Consider the following 18,557-nt stretch of genomic DNA (forward strand, 5'->3'; position numbering starts at 1 on the left):
ATTTCTTTGAAATTTGGAAAGCAGGTATTGCGTAGGCACGCAACAACACGAACACTTTAGAACGACATCAGCACTGTGACAGTACTGCTTTATTCCTGTTACCTCCTCCGCGCCGTAGCATTTGCTGTCTGAAAGTCAATGGAAGCCATCCTTCACAAGAAATAAATGTTGACCTCAGAAAGGTATCTGCATTTTAGTACAGAATGGGTGTGAATGACGTTTCAGTAAGATTAATTGGATTTCAAATGTATATATTAGTATAACACAGCATTATTACGTATTTATGGTTCATTTCGCCGCCACATAAAGTGTTATCTAAATAATCTTTGACTGTATAGTGCGAGTTATTGAAAACTTATTCCTTAAGTGAGTAACATTATAATGTTAGCTGTCACTTTTAAAATCCTTGTAAATTTTATTTTCTTGTCGAAAATGTTCTTCGAGGTTATCATTTATTTCCTCGTGGAAATAAGATGAATCTGGCTCTAGTTTCACGATCACGGATAGAGAGTCTAATCTAATAATTATCAGCAATATTTTCTCCTTAATGTGATAACTGATTGATATAAACACATGACGAATTTGGTTTCCTCAACCACTTAAACAGACCTTTACCGTAAGCTCATTTGCAGTTATACACATATCAAAAAAGGTTTTGCATCACCTCGGTTCCGAGAGTTCCGGAACCTGTACGGAAAATTGGAATAGAGATCAACAAAAACATAATTTCTGCCCTTTTCATTGTCATGAAAGCCGCACGTTACATGTTGTACTATCTATAGTGAGACCTTCATAAGTGGTGGACCAGAGTGCTGTACACACCGGTACCTCTAATACCCAGTAGCACTTCCTCTTACATTGATGCATGCCTGTTTTCGTAGTGAAAAACTATCCACAAGTTCATCAAGGCACTGTTGGTCTAGATTGTCTCACTCCTCAACGGCGAATCGGCGTAGATCTCTCAGAGTGGTTGGTGGGTCACGTCGTCCGTAAATAGCCCTCTTCAATCTATCCCATGCCTGAAAGATAGGGTTCATGTCTGGAGAACATGGTGGCCTCTCTTGTCGAACGATGTTGTTATCCTGAAGGAAGTCATTCACAAGATGTGCACGATGGGGACGCGAATTGTCGTCCATGAACACGAATCCCTCGTCAATTTGCTGCCGATATGGTTGTACTAACGGTTGGAGGATGGCATGTACGTATCATACAGCCGTTACGGCGCCTTAAATAACCACTAGCTGCGTACGTCGGCCACACATAATGCCAACCCAAAACAGCAGGGAACCTCCACTTTGCTGCACTCGCTGGACAGTGTGTCTAAGACGTTCAGCCTGACCCGGTTGATTTCAAATACGTCTCTGGTGACTGTCTGGTTGAAGGCATATACGACACTCATCGCTTAAGAGAAAGTGATGCCAATCCTGAGAGGCCATTCGGCACCTTGTTGGGCCCGTCTGTACCGCGCTGCATGGTGTCGGGGTTGCAAAGATGGACCTCGCCATGAACTTCGGTATTGAAGTTGCGCATCATGCAATCCGTAGTTAGCGGTCATCCACTGCAGTAGTAGCCCTTGGGCGACCTAAGAGAGGCATGTCATCGACAGTTCCTGTCTCTCTGTATCTCCTCCATGTCCGAACAACATGACTTTGGTCCACTCCGAGACGCCTGAACACTTCCCTTATTGAGGTCCCATCCTGTCCAAAGTAACAATGCGAACGCGATCGGTCCATGGTATTGACCGTGTAGACATGGTTGAACTACAGACAACACGTGTCGTGTACCTCCTTCCTGGTGGAAGGACTGGACTGATCGGCTGCCGGATGTCTGTCTTCAGGAGTTCTGTGAACCGGGGTAATGCAAAACTTTCTTTGATGTGTGTGTGTATCCTACGGAAATTTCTTCGAAGCTTGAAAAAAAAGGTATACATTACTTGTATTTGAGAACAATTAACAGTTCCACAGTGAAGACATCAGCGTACACTGAGTGTGTAGTTACATACATACATACATGCTGGCTGTTACATACCGCTGACAGATTTATAATGTCACATCATACTGGTGATTTACTCTTTGCTGTTGTGTGTAATAAAGTGTTTTTCTCCGTAACTTACATATTAATGAGCGAAAAGAATATTTATTTAGATAGGTTAACAAAACGTGACTCTTTATGCCAGCTTACGTACATACTTTCCAGTGAGTTAGAGCAACTTGTTATGATATTTTAAATATAAAATTCTTTTTTTCTACCATGTAGCTCACATATTTCAATTACATAAATTAAATCGATATCTATCGTCTTTTACTAGAGAGGGAGAAACGACCAAAGTTTTCGGACTGAAGGCAACGGGCTGTATCTAATTGGCTGTGTTCAGAAGACGCACTGAATATCGTAGGTTTGTGAATTCTGTCCTACGTTGTGCAGAGTACGGTAAGGTTTTTATTTTTTTCTTTTATTTATTTAAACGTCACATTCTGTAGGACCAAAATGAGGAGCCAATCTCCAAGGTCATGGAACGTGTCAGTACATGAAAATAACATATAAAAGTAACAGCACATAAAAATAAAATGTTTATGTATCCGAAAAAAGCCATACGTTTAAGTAAACGCAGTCAACGATACAACCAGAATCAGCAAAATTTTTCAAGGTACTCCTCGACAGAATAGAAGGACTGACCCATGAGGAAACTCTTCAGTTTCGATTTGAAAGCGCTTGGATTATTACTATGATTTTTGAGTTCAAACGGTAGCTTTTTTATGCACAAGAGTTAAGGAAGTCCGATCGAAATGCAGGTTAGATTTCTGCCGAGTATTAACTGAGTGAAAACTGCTTATTCTTGGGAAGAAGTAAGGAATATATTTATTGAGAAGCCCATGTCAAAATACCCAGACTCGTGAACAGGGGTCGACAAGAGATTCGTGAGCTTACACCATTTATTGCCTGAACCACCCGTTTCTGAGCCAAAAATATCCTTCTAGACTGGGAAGAGTTACCCCAAAATATAATACCATGTGACATAAGAGAATGAAAATAAGCAAAGTAGACTAATTTTTGTGTTGAACGATCATTCACTTCAAATACCGTTCGAATAGCAAAAATGGCAGAATTAAGTCTTTGAATAAGATCCTGAGTGTGGGCTTTCCACGATAGCTTACTATCTATATGAACACCTAGAAATTTAACTGTTTAGTTTCACTAATCGTATACCCATTCTGTGAAAACAAAACATCAGGTTTCGTTCATTTGCATGTCAGAAACTGTAATAGCTAACTCTTACTGTGACTAAGCTTTAGTTTAATTTTTACAAGCCATGAACTTATGTCATGAACTGCACTTTTTGAAAGCAAGCCAATGTTGCACACAACATCCTTTACTACCAAGCTAGTGTCATCAGCAAACAGAAATATTTTAGAGTTACCCGTAATACTAGAGGGTATATCATTTATGCAGGGTAGTCCACTGATCGTGACCGGGCCAAATATATCACGAAATAAGCGTCAAACGAAAAAAATACAGAGAACGAAAGTTGTCTAGCTTGAAGGGGGAAACCAGATGGCGCTATGGTTGGCCTGCTAGATGGCGCTGCCATAGTGTTGACTGGTACTTAAGTAAATAAATGAGTGAAATCAAAGTAAAGTAGAAATTAGAATATAAATGAAAAACTTGGTTTAGTTTAGAGAGCTACATACTGGCAAACAGCGGGCAGAACAGCAGAGCAGAAGAGACAATGACCGTGAAGTCAGCAAGTTCCACATAAGCGGGCGCTGTCGATTCAGCCGTCAGGGCATCGCCCGACGGGCTCACGTGTTTCTCAGTTGTCACATGTGAGCAAAAGCCCTCGCCTACATTCCAAGAGCCAATGACCGACATTAAGAAGACTCTTCGAGAAGCTTTTCAACGTGAAAGACGAGGCAATGACCGTGAAGTCGTTCACCTCCAGTGAACTGAAGTGAATAAATACGCGAGACGCAGTGGACCCGACAGGCGACAGACGAAGAGGAAAAGAGAAGTGAAGAAGAGTAGCAGTAGTTTTCAGTCAGTTTCGGTGCTGAAGACCGTCATGCAAGAAGAGACTACACCATGCACAGACGCACCAAGTCCGCCACTGTAATGGAATAGCAAGCAGCAGCCTTGGCGCCAGAAGACAGAAGTTAAAAGGTATTTGAAGACGGATTTTTACGTACCCGAGTGACTCGTGAGGATGGGAAGGAGAAGGCCTCAAATCAGCAGTCACCTGTGAGCTGTGATGAAGATCTGACAGCCGAAGACTGGCAAGCGGGAGTCCGTTGTTCGAGTCTGGGACACTGGCTTTGCCCCGCCGCGCCGCTCTGCTGGCCGACGCACAACACACGCGGCCGCTTAGAGAAGAGAAACACTGGGACGCCACATCCAAGGTATCACCATCCGATGCACGACTTCGCTCGCATAGTTAAACGGGACACCTCGCGCTGAGCGTCTCCAGTCAGCTGGGCGAGATGGCGACACGAGATATACACCGCCAGGTGTAATCAGACGCTACCGCTCACACAGCAGAGGCTTCGCAGACGTCACAGCCGCCGCTATCCCAGCCAGAACAATCCAGTAAGGAAACCGTTGTACAAAACTTTCAATAAAAGTTATCTTATGTAAAAATGCTGTTTCATTCTACCTCATACCCGAGCCAAGGAAGAACCCACCCTGCCCACAGGTTGTTAAGAGAGGAAAAGTAATTTATTTAGTGTAGGTTACATACCTAGGGCATGTCATTAGTGAAAAAGGAATTAAAACAGATCCTCGATTAATTACGTTAGTTAAGGACTTCCCAACACCACAACGCGTTATAGAAGTACAAAGTTTCATTGGTCTCGCATCATATTACCGAAAATATGTTCAAAATTTTGCTGAAATTGCCCGACCCTTAACTCAATTATTGAAAAAGTGTGCAAAATTTCATTGGTTTGAAGATTGTGAATCAGCATTTCAAACCCTTAAAGATGAGTTAACACACAGTCCAGTATTAGCCTACCCAGATTATAATAAAGATTTTATTTTATCCTGTGACGCAAGTGGTCATTCAGTAGGAGTTGTTTTGAGTCAGAATATTAATGGCACGGAACACCCCATAGCCTATGCTTCGAGACAACTAACAACGGCAGAAGGAAATTATTCCACAACAGAGAAGGAATTGTTAACTGTTATTTATGGCATCAAATACTTTAAATGCTACTTGTATGGTAGAAAATTCGAGGTTATTACAGACCAAGCAGCTTTAAAATGGTTGCTTGGGTTAAAGGATCCATCTAGTCGTCTCACCCGTTGGACCCTACGTCTTTCCGAAATGTATTTCGAAGTTATCCATGAACCAGGCAAAAAACACACGAATGCAGATTACCTAAGTCGGAAAATAGCACTTTTGGAAGCAACAGGCCGAGATACTGAGGACTGGAGGAAGGCACAAGATGGGGATACAGAATGCAAAAAATACGCAACAAAAAAACAATTTTGCTTTGAAGATGGTGTATTATGCCATAAAACAAAACTTGGACCGCGAATTGTTGTTCCCCAACACCTTAGATAAGATATAATGGCAGAGGCCCACGATCATATCCTTACAGGACACGGTGGACAGCGGACAACCGAAAGACGCGTAGCAGAGCGATTTTGGTGGCAAACCAGAAAGCAGGATGTTGCGCAGTACGTTCGTAATTGCATTGCGTGCGCACAACGAGCTGAACTTTCTCGTTCAAAAATACCCTTACAGAGGCTCCCCGAGGCTTCATGTCCATTTCAAATCTGTGGACTGGATCTCTTTGGGTCAATTCATAAAACACCTGCTGGTAATAAGTATGTTCTTACAATTATAGATCACTTTTCATGCTATCTAGCTATGGCGAGTGTCCCAGATCAGCAAGCAAATAAAGTTGCCCAAGCTTTAGGTAACAACTGGATACTTAAATTTGGCGTACCTGAAGCTATTATCACAGATCAGGGATCTAATTTTATGTCTGATTTAATGAAACAGCTATGCCACTTACTAAAAATACGTAAATTACGCACAACTCCGTTACACCCTCAATGCAACGGGCGCACAGAAAGAGTTCATCGGACAATTGGCAAGATGCTTAGTTGTTATGTTAACGAACAACATTCTAATTGGGATACGTATTTACCAATAATCGTGTTGGTATACAACGCCAAAACGCATGAAGCATCTGGCATGTCACCTTATGAAGTGGTCTATGGGAGAAAAATGCCGTCCCCTTTTGATGTAATCAGGCAGAAAAACGGAAAAGTCGGAGAAACAGTAAGAGATTTCAGTCGAATGATGAAGGATGTATGGAAAAAGGTCCAAAAATCTAATACAAAGGCTTTGGAACGAGGAAAGATTAGGTAATGCCCAAGCTAAATATCCAAATTACAAAATCGGTCAGTGGGTAATGCTGTCAACCCCATACATTGCGAAAGGAAAAACGAAGAAATTTGTAACAAACTACAGAGGTCCTTATCAAATTATTGAGATCACGTCACCAGTCAACGTTTAACTGCGACTGCCCACCCAAACTACTATTGTCCCGAACTACAATTGTCCATGCAAGTCAGTTAAAACCTTGTAAGGGCGCTCCAGATGTAATTCCTTCAACAATAGTGTCTGCTTTTCCGAAGGGTGGAGGAAGTTCCCGAAAAGGAAAAAAAGTGGCCACGCCAGCACAACATACAGACATGGCACCATACAATCTTCGACCAAGGGTGCGAATGTCCTGGTTGAATCTTAATAGACTGTGGATAGTATAAAATGTAAATAATTAACTGATTTACTTTATTGTTCCATGCCATATTCAGTGCAAGTATACAGATGTGGCCGAGCAGTTCTACGCCCTTCAGTCTGGAACTGCGCTGCTGCTACAGTCCCAGGTTCGAATCCTGCCTCGGGCATGGTTGTGTGTGATGTCCTTAGGTTAGTTAGGTTTAAGTAGTTCTAAGTCTAGGGGACTGATGACCTCAGATGTTTTGTCCCATAGTGCTTAGAGCCATTTGAACCATTTTGCAAGTGTGCGAGCATTCTTTGCTATAAACACAGTTGATCAAATTGATTTTGTAATATAGTTTCTGTCGGAGGTAAGGGACCCTTTGTAGATGAGTATGCCCTAGTCATTGCATTGGCTAACATGTGCAGCACAGTACTTTAATATTCTGCTGGTTACTCCATCATATCCATGAGAGTCCTTAGTCTTCAGTGATTTCATTATTGACTCAATCTCCCCCTTGTCTGTATCACACAGGAGTATTTCAGACGTCAACCTCGGAGAGGCACTTGCCAGGAGCGTACATAATGAAAGTACCCAAATATGATTTGGTATAGTTCATCGAAGAAGCTTCTCCCTCCTTTACACCAGCAAATTTACTACTCGTCTGCAAGTGGAGTCGAAGGCGCACTGAATATTTCACCCAGTATTATACGAAATGGAGGCTCTGCCTAAATCCAAATAAAACTGAGGTAAGCGTATTCCACCTGAACAATCATGAGGCAAGACGAGAGTTACAAGTAACATTATACAATGAGTGATTGACGCACAACAGCCATCCAAAATATCTAGGAATAACTCTTGACCGGTCACTAACCTATAAAAAACACCTAGAAATAACCAGCTAAAAGCTAAAAAATCGAAATAACATATTAAGAAAGCTGACTGGAACCTCCTGGGGAGCTCAAGCTAACACCCTACGCACCGCAGCACAACCTGTTGTTTACTCGGTGGCAGAATACTGCGTCCCAGTCTGGTACAAGAGCACACACACGAAGAAAGTGGATGTCCAGCTTAGTGCCACCATGAGGATTGTCGCAGGAACTCTGCAATCAACTCCACTTCCCTGGCTTCATACCCTTTGCAATATAGCTCCTCCCTTCCTCAGAAGGCAACAAGCAGCTATCCGAGAATGGAAGAAAATTAATGACCCTTCTGTCTCCGAAGATATACCTATCCGAAAAATATTGACCCATCTACCAACTACCCGCCTAAAATATAGGAAACCTATATGGGAAGACGAAGTCCTCAAATTCCCAGTAAGGTACTACATAGCAAAGAAATGGAGGCAATACTGTTCGCTGAATAATCACCATCCTCTCATCACTGATTTTGATGCTTCGATACTGGGGGAAGGAATGCAAATGCCCAGAAGAACTTGGTGCAGACTTAATCGTGTGAGGACTAACCACGGCAGGTGTAAGGCCAACCTCCACAAATGGAAACTCACTGACGACCCACGATGATACTGTGGTGCAAAGAACAAACAATCCCTCACCTGATCTTCGAATGTCCTACGAGGAGGTTTGAAGGAGAATGGAGGGCTATTACGAATGCTACTCCACGTGCTGTTCAGTGGGTGACCTGCTTAGATGTGGACTTATAATAGCTGCAGTGGCTGTCTCCCTAATCTTTCGCGTATTTTTGTTTGCAATTAATTATTTAATAATATATTCGTAATTCGTTTATTATATTAATTAATAGTATGTGTGCAATTTTACTCTGTAGATGCCACACGCTAAATAAATAAAATTGCGTTGGCAGGAGCTGGTATGTCGCCCTTTCAATGTTGAAGTAATTTTATGCAGTGTAAAGCTTGTAGCTTACATGTGCAATCCCTTCAAAACAAGTTAATATTGGCTACATCCTAGGGATTCCCGCCAGTAGTTTTATTTGGGCAGATTACTATTCCCTTCTAGTTTTACCAGTGGACGGCGCGTTCATGTTTCTTAGGCCAGGAGCAGAGAGGTGTTTTCCTTCTGCTGCAGTATATATATGTATATGTGGGGTGATTTTTCCACCTTACAAACTCTAGGGATTTATCGACAGGAGGATACGGAACAAAAAAGGTCTAATTAACTTATGTCCGGAAATGCATGGTTTTCATGCTAGAGACCATCTATTCAATCACTCAGTCATACTTTCCACCTAGAAAGTGGTACTGTTCCTCATATTATCTTATACTGAGACTCTGAAACATATAACTTATCTTTTTAAAAATACTATTATAATAATCTCGTTAGATTCGCTACATACACTACCATACATGGTGTAAGCTGGAAGTGCTAGAAGGACTTGCGTCCTGAGGTTCCACACAAAATAATGTACGTACACTCAAGTTGAGAAAATACAGAACGCCTTGAACAAGCAGAGATAGAACGTTCATATTCACATAAATGTACATTGGTATGTTCTGCAAAAATGATTAACATTTAAGTCACATTGGTTCAGCTTGTGTCCCGTTGGGTAGTAGTCACAGGATCCGTCATGGTCCCTCATAAATTGTTGCATGTGTGACGTCAACGACGTGTATAAGGTCCAGTGGCGTCCTGTCATATAGCCATCCTTGCTGAATTCACCTGGTTCCAAAGTTCGTCTGTGATGGTTGGCACTGGGTCACAGTGCTGCACCCGTCCTTACACCATATCCCACACATTTCCGATTGGCGAATTGATGCATCACATTCGCTCATGCTAATAACCCCGCACCCTCTTCCAAACTCACTCGTCTGACGGTACGGTTCGCACATACGCTTGCGAGGCATCCTGCACGTCTGCTCGAAGTCACACTGATCCGTTACCTTCGGTGTATAGCGACAACGAGAGTCGCAGGCACGTTTTACCGGTTGGTCGGGTGCGACGCGAGATAGCGACATTGACCTATAACCCGCAGGCTGACATTGTTCAACTGATAATAATTTCTGCATAACGTACTAACGAACACGTCCTGTGAATATACGTCCCATCTCTAGTCGTTCAAGGTATTCGGTTTTTCCTGAACGTGAGGGTAGATAATAATAATTTAAGGTGGCTCAATGGGCTGGTGCATGTGTTTCAATTGGACAGCACTTCGGCAACTCATGTGTCCCGAACGTTCCCCAATTATCTTGTCGCTCACACATGACCTGCAGTTTAACATAGAATCCGAACCATTCGTTATTTCGTTACCGGTAGACCACCAGGCCTAGCATGTATACACACTCCTGGAAATGGAAAAAAGAACACATTGACACCGGTGTGTCAGACCCACCATACTTGCTCCGGACACTGCGAGAGGGCTGTACAAGCAATGATCACACGCACGGCACAGCGGACACACCAGGAACCGCGGTGTTGGCCGTCGAATGGCGCTAGCTGCGCAGCATTTGTGCACCGCCGCCGTCAGTGTCAGCCAGTTTGCCGTGGCATACGGAGCTCCATCGCAGTCTTTAACACTGGTAGCATGCCGCGACAGCATGGACGTGAACCATATGTGCAGTTGACGGACTTTGAGCGAGGGCGTATAGTGGGCATGCGGGAGGCCGGGTGGACGTACCGCCGAATTGCTCAACACGTGGGGCGTGAGGTCTCCACAGTACATCGATGTTGTCGCCAGTGGTCGGCGGAAGGTGCACGTGCCCGTCGACCTGGGACCGGACCGCAGCGACCCACGGATGCACGCCAAGACCGTAGGATCCTACGCAGTGCCGTAGGGGACCGCACCGCCACTTCCCAGCAAATTAGGGACACTGTTGCTCCTGGGGTATCGGCGAGGACCATTCGCAACCGTCTCCATGAAGCTGGGCTACGGTCCCGCACACCGTTAGGCCGTCTTCCGCTCACGCCCCAACATCGTGCAGCCCGCCTCCAGTGGTGTCGTGACAGGCGTGAATGGAGGGACGAATGGAGATGTGTCGTCTTCAGCGATGAGAGTCGCTTCTGCCTTGGTGCCAATGATGGTCGTATGCGTGTTTGGCGCCGTGCAGGTGAGCGCCACAATCAGGACTGCATACGACCGAGGCACACATGGCCAACACCCGGCATCATGGTGTGGGGAGCGATCTCCTACACTGGCCGTACACCACTGGTGATCGTCGAGGGGACACTGAATAGTGCACGGTACATCCAAACCGTCATCGAACCCATCGTTCTACCATTCCTAGACCGGCAAGGGAACTTGCTGTTCCAACAGGACAATGCACGTCCGCATGTATCCCGTGCCACCCAACGTGCTCTAGAAGGTGTAAGTCAACTACCCTGGCCAGCAAGATCTCCGGATCTGTCCCCCATTGAGCATGTTTGGGACTGAATGAAGCGTCGTCTCACGCGATCTGCACGTCCAGCACGAACGCTGGTCCAACTGAGGCGCCAGGTGGAAATGGCATGGCAAGCCGTTCCACAGGACTACATCCAGCATCTCTACGATCGTCTCCATGGGAGAATAGCAGCCTGCATTGCTGCGAAAGGTGGATATACACTGTACTAGTGCCGACATTGTGCATGCTCTGTTGCCTGTGTCTATGTGCCTGTGGTTCTGTCAGTGTGATCATGTGATGTATCTGACCCCAGGAATGTGTCAATAAAGTTTCCCCTTCCTGGGACAATGAATTCACGGTGTTCTTATTTCAATTTCCAGGAGTGTAGATAGTTCATTTATAGGTTTTGATCATTGAGTTTGCGAGTAACAAAATATTTAACACAAATGGCTGTAACGTTTGCTTATACTCACTTAGAAGCTTAAATGTTTTCCACCGTCAAGGGGTCAAAGATCTTAGTGTGTAACGTAAATGTCAATTCGATACCTATACCGTTTCTTGAGAAAAAGGTGTCTTAAGACGCACAGACAGACAGACAGACGAACAACGAATGGGAAAAAATAATGTAATGTAATTGCAAATTAACAGTTATCGGATTGTTTTCTTCGATTGTAGTGTGAAACAATGCTTCTTGTGAAATTACATTTTCTTAGGACAAACGGAAGTACGCTATAGGTTTTGATGAGTGAGTTTTCGAGTACCGGAATATGTGACATAAATGGTCGTATCTTTTGATAGCACTGACTGCGAAACTTACACTTTTTCCGTAGCCAAGAGACTCTAGGCCTTAGTAAGTGACGTAAATTTCAATGTGATATTTCTACCCATACTTGAGAAAAAGTAGTCTGAACAGTCAGACGGGTAAAAAGTTATTCTATAAAGATTCCGTTTTTACTGACTGGTGTACGTAATCCTAAAAAGAGCATACGAAGGTAAAGGCATTTTAAATTTTTGGTAACTATACCTTCTGCGAAACATAATATTTTTCCGGTTTTGTCTTTACCAAAACGCGTTAGGCTCCTGTTTGTCATCCTCGATAAGCCTAATTTTGAGTTCCGTAACTGTTTTAAAAATGGTGTTCTATAGGCTGTCCTGCTTCTGTACGTATTTATGACTTAACAAAATGTGATGCATTTCGTCATATCTTACATTTTTGTGTATTTAATTTCGGTTGTAATTATGTACAATGTTTTTCTCATTTTTCTCTCCACTCCCATTGGGTACCGCGAGTTCTCTTGAACAAAACAGAATTCTGGAAAATTTGTATCTCTATACTCTCCGCAAACACGGAAAAGTGGCAGTAGGCGCTTGTAGCTTCAGTAAGGCAGGTACAGACATGCATCACTTACCAAGAGAGCCAATTTCATTCACTCACACGACACGAGTATCGCGACGGAGGTAAAAAAACTGCTGCTCTGATTCATTGCTTCACTGCGGCGGTGCTCTGTCGCGGTACTCTTCTCTGCTTCCTGACGAAGCGTACATCATCAGCCTTTTTCCAACGCGGTAGTGAATTTTTAGCCTCTCGACCGTTACACGCCCGGAAACCCACATGCACGCTCACCGAAAAAAAGGGGGAAAAGAGTGCGCTGTGGAATTTAGTGTTGAGCGTAGCGCAGTGAGGGGAGGGGCGTCGGCTTTCTCGTCAAATCCCAAATCCTCAGTGGCGGTGAAGGGAGGGGGGTTGGCGGTACTCGCTTTAATCAGCACTGTTCCCCATCGGCATCCGTCCGCTCGCATACGCTAAACGTGGCGGTGGCTGCGCTGTTCACATGCAGATTTTATGTTGCAGTCAGGTCCTTCAGGAGACGGGGCACACATGTTCTATCCGTTTGACTGGCAACATCAAAAACAAGTACCGGCCCAGAACGGAATTATTGTATTGGACATACAGGTTTCGATAGCCTGAGCTGTTAACTGACATAAAAGCATAACGTTCGGTAAAACGTTTGCAATGAGAGATACACTTGTTATTCCACGTTGCCCAGTATTTGGACGTTGGACATGGCGCGTCACCGCTGGGAATTTTTTATTGAGGGTTGGTTGCCGGATCTAGTTTTCGTTGCAAGTGCCATCATTTAGTTTGATTCCGTCACAAAGAGTACCAAATAAATTGTGAAACGCAGCATGTAGAACGTCGCAACCCTTTTGCTGGTGTCACACGTTTAGTTATCATGTCAACTGATTACTGTTAGTGAGAAGCAGCAGAATAGGCTGTGGAGTGTACGTGGTCGCAGGTTATGAAGGTGAAATGATAAGTTAGCGGTGATATCATTTATATAACTACTATTGAGTAAAATTCTCCTAAAACAGTTATCTTAAAAAGGGCAATAATAGGGGACAGTGTTGTACCTTGAGACTTTCATCCCAAAAAGTCTAATACATTTTCTTATTCCGTTTTGAAATGATAAGATTCACTTTACGGGTGCTGCAATATTTTTCTGAAATTACAAAAATCACTCTGGAAGTGTAACATTTCTCCAAATGTGAAAAACTGTTCCAACGTGGCTTGGTTCAAATGGCTCTGACCACTATAGGACTTAACTGCTGAGGTCATCAGGCCCCTAGAACTTAGAACTACTTAAACCTAACTAACCTAAGGACATCACACTCATCCATGCCCGAGGCAGGATTCGAACCTGCGACTGTAGCGGTCGCGCGGTTCCAGACTGTAGCGCCTAGAACCACTCGGCCACCCCGGCCGGCGTTCAAACGTGGTCAACAGCTAGGGACAAATATTCTATTCAAAGTTAAACGTGTTGCAATGGAGAAATTTTGTCAGGTCAATGTTTAACAGTCTATCATTACATCCTTACTCTACTGCACACAAGTAATCTGAAGGCGAAATCAAATTAAGAAGAAATATTGTCAAAATCGAGTTACACGTTAAAATACGTTGAAGTAGGAGCTATTGGCAGCTAATGTATATTTGATTTTTCAAGAGAGGTATTTTTATTTCATGAACAGGTAATTTACGCAAAAAGTAATGAGCATGTTATAGGAAAAAATAAGTGTTAATTTACATAATGAAAATAAATATACAGTGTAAGTACTACAGCTTGTAATATCATTCGATTAATAATTTAATTTCGTCATTAATTTCGGATATACGTGAATGATAGATGTGATGAGGACTGTTGTCCTACTTTACTATGTGATAACGTAGAAAATCCTGTGTGTTAACGCAGAAAATTATTTGTAGAGTTAATGGAAAAGGAAGGTCATTGTCGCCACATACGGGTGGTTTACTGGCGAACTGTAATCAGTTCGCCTACTGCTGTGCTGTCACCGTTCCTGGTTGATTCCTATTTTCTTATCGTATGCGACCTCGGACCTTCCAGCAGAACATATCTCACCAGCAATATTTATAGTACTCTCTCCCTTGGGTGAAGAACTTTTGAGTAAGAAGCTTTCATCGATACGTTCAAGCCGAATTACAGACAGTCCTCTGTAACGTAATTTAGCGGTGAGCGGTCTTGGACGTGAATTACAATAAAATATCTGCTACGTGAAGTAGAGCCTTTTCATCGCGTCAAAGCGGCGACAAATGTACTTGACTAGTACGCTTACGCAGTCGCACGACAGATGGCGTTGAACTGCGTGCTGAATGTCGCGGAATTACGTTGATACTATTGCTATTATTATTAATTACTTGATATTTCCATTTACCTTGTCTTGGAGGGGATTGGAGGGGACAACGACTTGCAGCACCCAGACTGATGATTTTCAGCCTTTGGCTTGGAATCATAGGTCTTTGATAAACTAATCAAGAGGAAATGGGATATTGACCGGAGACAACATTTCCAAGGCATGAAAATCGTAAAAAACGGAACATACTAAAAATTGCTGACGTGTTGCATCTAGTGAAGCGCGGAAAAAACTGTTACTAGTGAATTCCCACTGTCGCGCAGCACTTCATTATCCACTACTTGTTTGTCTGAGAAGATGTCAAGATATTAGTGCGTCATTAATATTGCGTTAGTCATAATTCTTAAAATAAATTTGCACCTGCACCATACTTACGTTGGAACGCAAAATTAAATTTTTAATTCTAATGTAACAAGTCGAAATCGGTCATAGGCTAACCTTCATGAACACAAAATGGTTCAAATGGCTCTGAGCACTATGGGACTCAACTTCTGAGGTCATTAGTCCCCTAGAACTTAGAACTAGTTAAACCTAACTAACCTAAGGACATCACAAACATCCATGCCCGAGGCAGGATTCGAACCTGCGACCGTAGCGGTCTTGCGGTTCCAGACTGCAGCGCCTTTAACCGCACGGCCACTTCGGCCGGCTGTTCATGATTACAAAAACATTTTGTAAAACGTGTTCGAGCCCAGACTTAATAAATTTTGAATGAAAATAATCCGCAATAGGGGCCAAAGAGTCACGTTGTAAGGTGTCATCCTCGTTTTGCCTACAGCAATGTCAGAGAGGGCGGAAAATGTGTGTGCGAAATCTTATGGGACTTAACTGCTAAGGTCATTAGTCCCTAAGCTTACACACTACTTAACCTAAATTATCCTAAGGACAAACACACACACCCATGCAAGAGGGAGGACTCTAACCTCCGACGAGACCAGGGATGGAGAAGCGGACAGAGGCACAGGTCAACCTCTTCGACTGAGGGCGAAGCTGCACCAAAATGGCGGAAGAATAAGCAGTTTTTTAATATTTAATCGTATGGCTTGGGCCCCCGTCGGGCAGACCTTTCGCCAGGCGACGGTCTGTTAATTCGACGCCACTTCGGTGACCTGCAGTTGATGAGGATGATAGGATGATGATGAGGAGAACACCCAGTCCATGGGAGGAGAAAATTCACCGACCCAGCCGGTAATCGAACTCGGGCCCAGAGAATTGACAATCCTTCACGCTGACAATTTAGCTACCGGGGACGGACAAAGAATAAGCAATAATCAACGGCATGAGGATGCAGAAGGCAATGACAACCACTGCATTAAAGAGTCATTATGTGTATTTGCAGGACATGTGGTCTGCAATTAAAATAAAGCCATTATTGTCTTTCCGTTTGGGAAGTATTCCAGATTAGTCTCCCATTCGGATCCCTACGGGGAGGTGACCGCGGAAAAGAGATGAAATAAGCAGCGAATCGGACCATTTTACGTGTCGGAGCGTAGAATGTCAGGTTTATGAATGTAGTGAGGAAACTTGATAATCTACTAAGCGGGACGTTAAGACTCAATCTACATATAGTGGATGGTCAATGAAGTGAAATGAGAAAAAGATAAAGATCTATAGTCAGATAAGTATGGGGTCATATCAACACCAGCAGAAAATGGTGTAACGAGAGTTTTAATCACTATGATTGGGAGAGTGCGGCAGAGTGACTGTGTGACAATACAGTAATAGGGTATTTTTCATCACATTTGACAGCAAACCGACGCCAGCAACGATACCTCAAGTACACATGTCGAAGTAGCAAGCAAAGGATGATGAGAAAGAAAAAGTATATGAGGATATTGAACGACTAATTCAGTACGTAAAGGGGGATGATAAATTAATAATCGTGTAGACTGGAACGCGATTGTAAGATGAGGAACAGCTGAAAGGTTTATGGGAAAAAATATGGGCTTGGCTGCAGAAATGTGAGAGGAGCAGAAATAATTTAGTTCTGGAATAAACGTCAGCTAGAAATAGCTAATGTATTGTTCCAAAATCACAAGTGTACGACCTATACTTCGAAGGTTCCAGAGAAACGGGAATATTCCGGTTGCATTTCTTCCTGGTCAAGCAGGTATTTCGCAATCAGATATTGCATTGTACGTCGTAGGCAGGACCTGATATCTGAAGAATAGTTTAAGGTTTAAGAGAATCGTCAGGACGAATCAATGCATAAGGAAGTAGAATGCTAAAGTACGTTAGGCAGTTCAGTTGAAGGGGAATGGAGAAGGGACACCTGGTAAAAGACGAGATACTTCAAATGATCAACAAAGAAGGAATTACAAACCCATTCAGACAAGAATACAGCATTACAAATCATTCTGGAATGAAAGTGCAAGGAAGGTGAGGCGAAATGGCTTCCGGAAAAGTCTGAAGAAATCTTGAAGGAAATGGTCGTCCTAAGGACTGATTCAGCAGAGGTTCTCTGTAGTATCGGTGAGGAAAACGAAAAAAAAAAAAAATTAAGAACAGTAGCGAGAAGAAGAGACAGGTCGACAGGACGTGCATTAAGATATAAAAAGTCACTTCTGTCACACTAGAAGGAAGTGTAGAGGTTAAGAACTTCAGAGGAAGAAGTGGCGGTACAGCAGTAAATCAGAATAATTACTTGTCTTTTGGTTCGTATCGTTTTTCTAGGGATTACCTGTTGCTTTCTTAACAAAGAATTGGAATTAATTGTCCCTGACACACTAAACCAGAATATTAAGCTGTTATGTTGGTTCATACGTGCTACAGGCATATAATGTTCCCCACAATATCATTCACTAATTATTCATTAATTGCACACAACAAATGGGAGACTGATCAAAAATATTCGGAGTCTAACTCGACTAACAGAGAGTCCCAACCGGTGTGAAATTATTGGACGTCTGAACTGCCTCTTCTCTTGAGAACAAAAGCCTGAAAGCCTAGCCTGACCATCTACCTCAGTTACCCAGGAACAAATCACGACCCATCCTCACAACAGTACTTCCGCCAGTACCTAACTTCTACTTTGCCTATTTCACAGTTCTCCTGCAACTTCTCTGAAATTTGGAAAGTAGGTATTCCGTAGGCACGCAGCAAGACAAACACTTTAGAACGATATCAGCACTGTGACAATACCACTTTATTCCTGTTACCTCCTCCGTGCCGTACCCTTTGCCTCTCTGAAAGACTGTGGCAGCCATCCTCCACAAGAAATAAATGTTGACCTCAGAAAGTTATCTGCATTTTAGTACAGAGCTAGTGTGAATGATATTTCGGTAAGATTATTGGATTGCAAATGTACGTATATATTAGTATAATACAGCATTGTTACGTATTTATGGTTCATTTGACCGCCACGTAAAGTCTTATCTAAATAATCCTTGACTGTACAGTACGAATTATTGAAAACTTATTCATCAAATGCATAACATTATAATGTTAGTTACCAGTTTTAAAAACCATGTAAATTTTATTTTCTGGTAGAAAATGTTTTTAGAGATTCTCGTTTATTCCCTCGTTTAAATAAGATGAATCTGGACCTTGTTTCATGGACAGAGATTCTAATCTAATAATTATCAGCAATATATTCTCCTCAATGTGTTAACTGATTGATATAAACACATGACGCAGCAGGATTCCACAAGCACTTAAACAGACCTTTATCCTAAGTTCGTTTGCTGTTATACAAACATCAAAAAAGGTTTTGCATAACCTCGGTTCCGAGAGTTCCGGAACCTGTACAGAAAATTGGAACAAAAATCAACATAAACATCATTTCCGCCTTTTTCATTGTTCATTTAAACCACACGTTGCATGTTCTACTATTG

This window comes from Schistocerca serialis, chromosome 8 (genome assembly GCF_023864345.2).
Source record: "Schistocerca serialis cubense isolate TAMUIC-IGC-003099 chromosome 8, iqSchSeri2.2, whole genome shotgun sequence".
Classification (NCBI taxonomy): Eukaryota; Metazoa; Arthropoda; class Insecta; order Orthoptera; family Acrididae; genus Schistocerca; species Schistocerca serialis.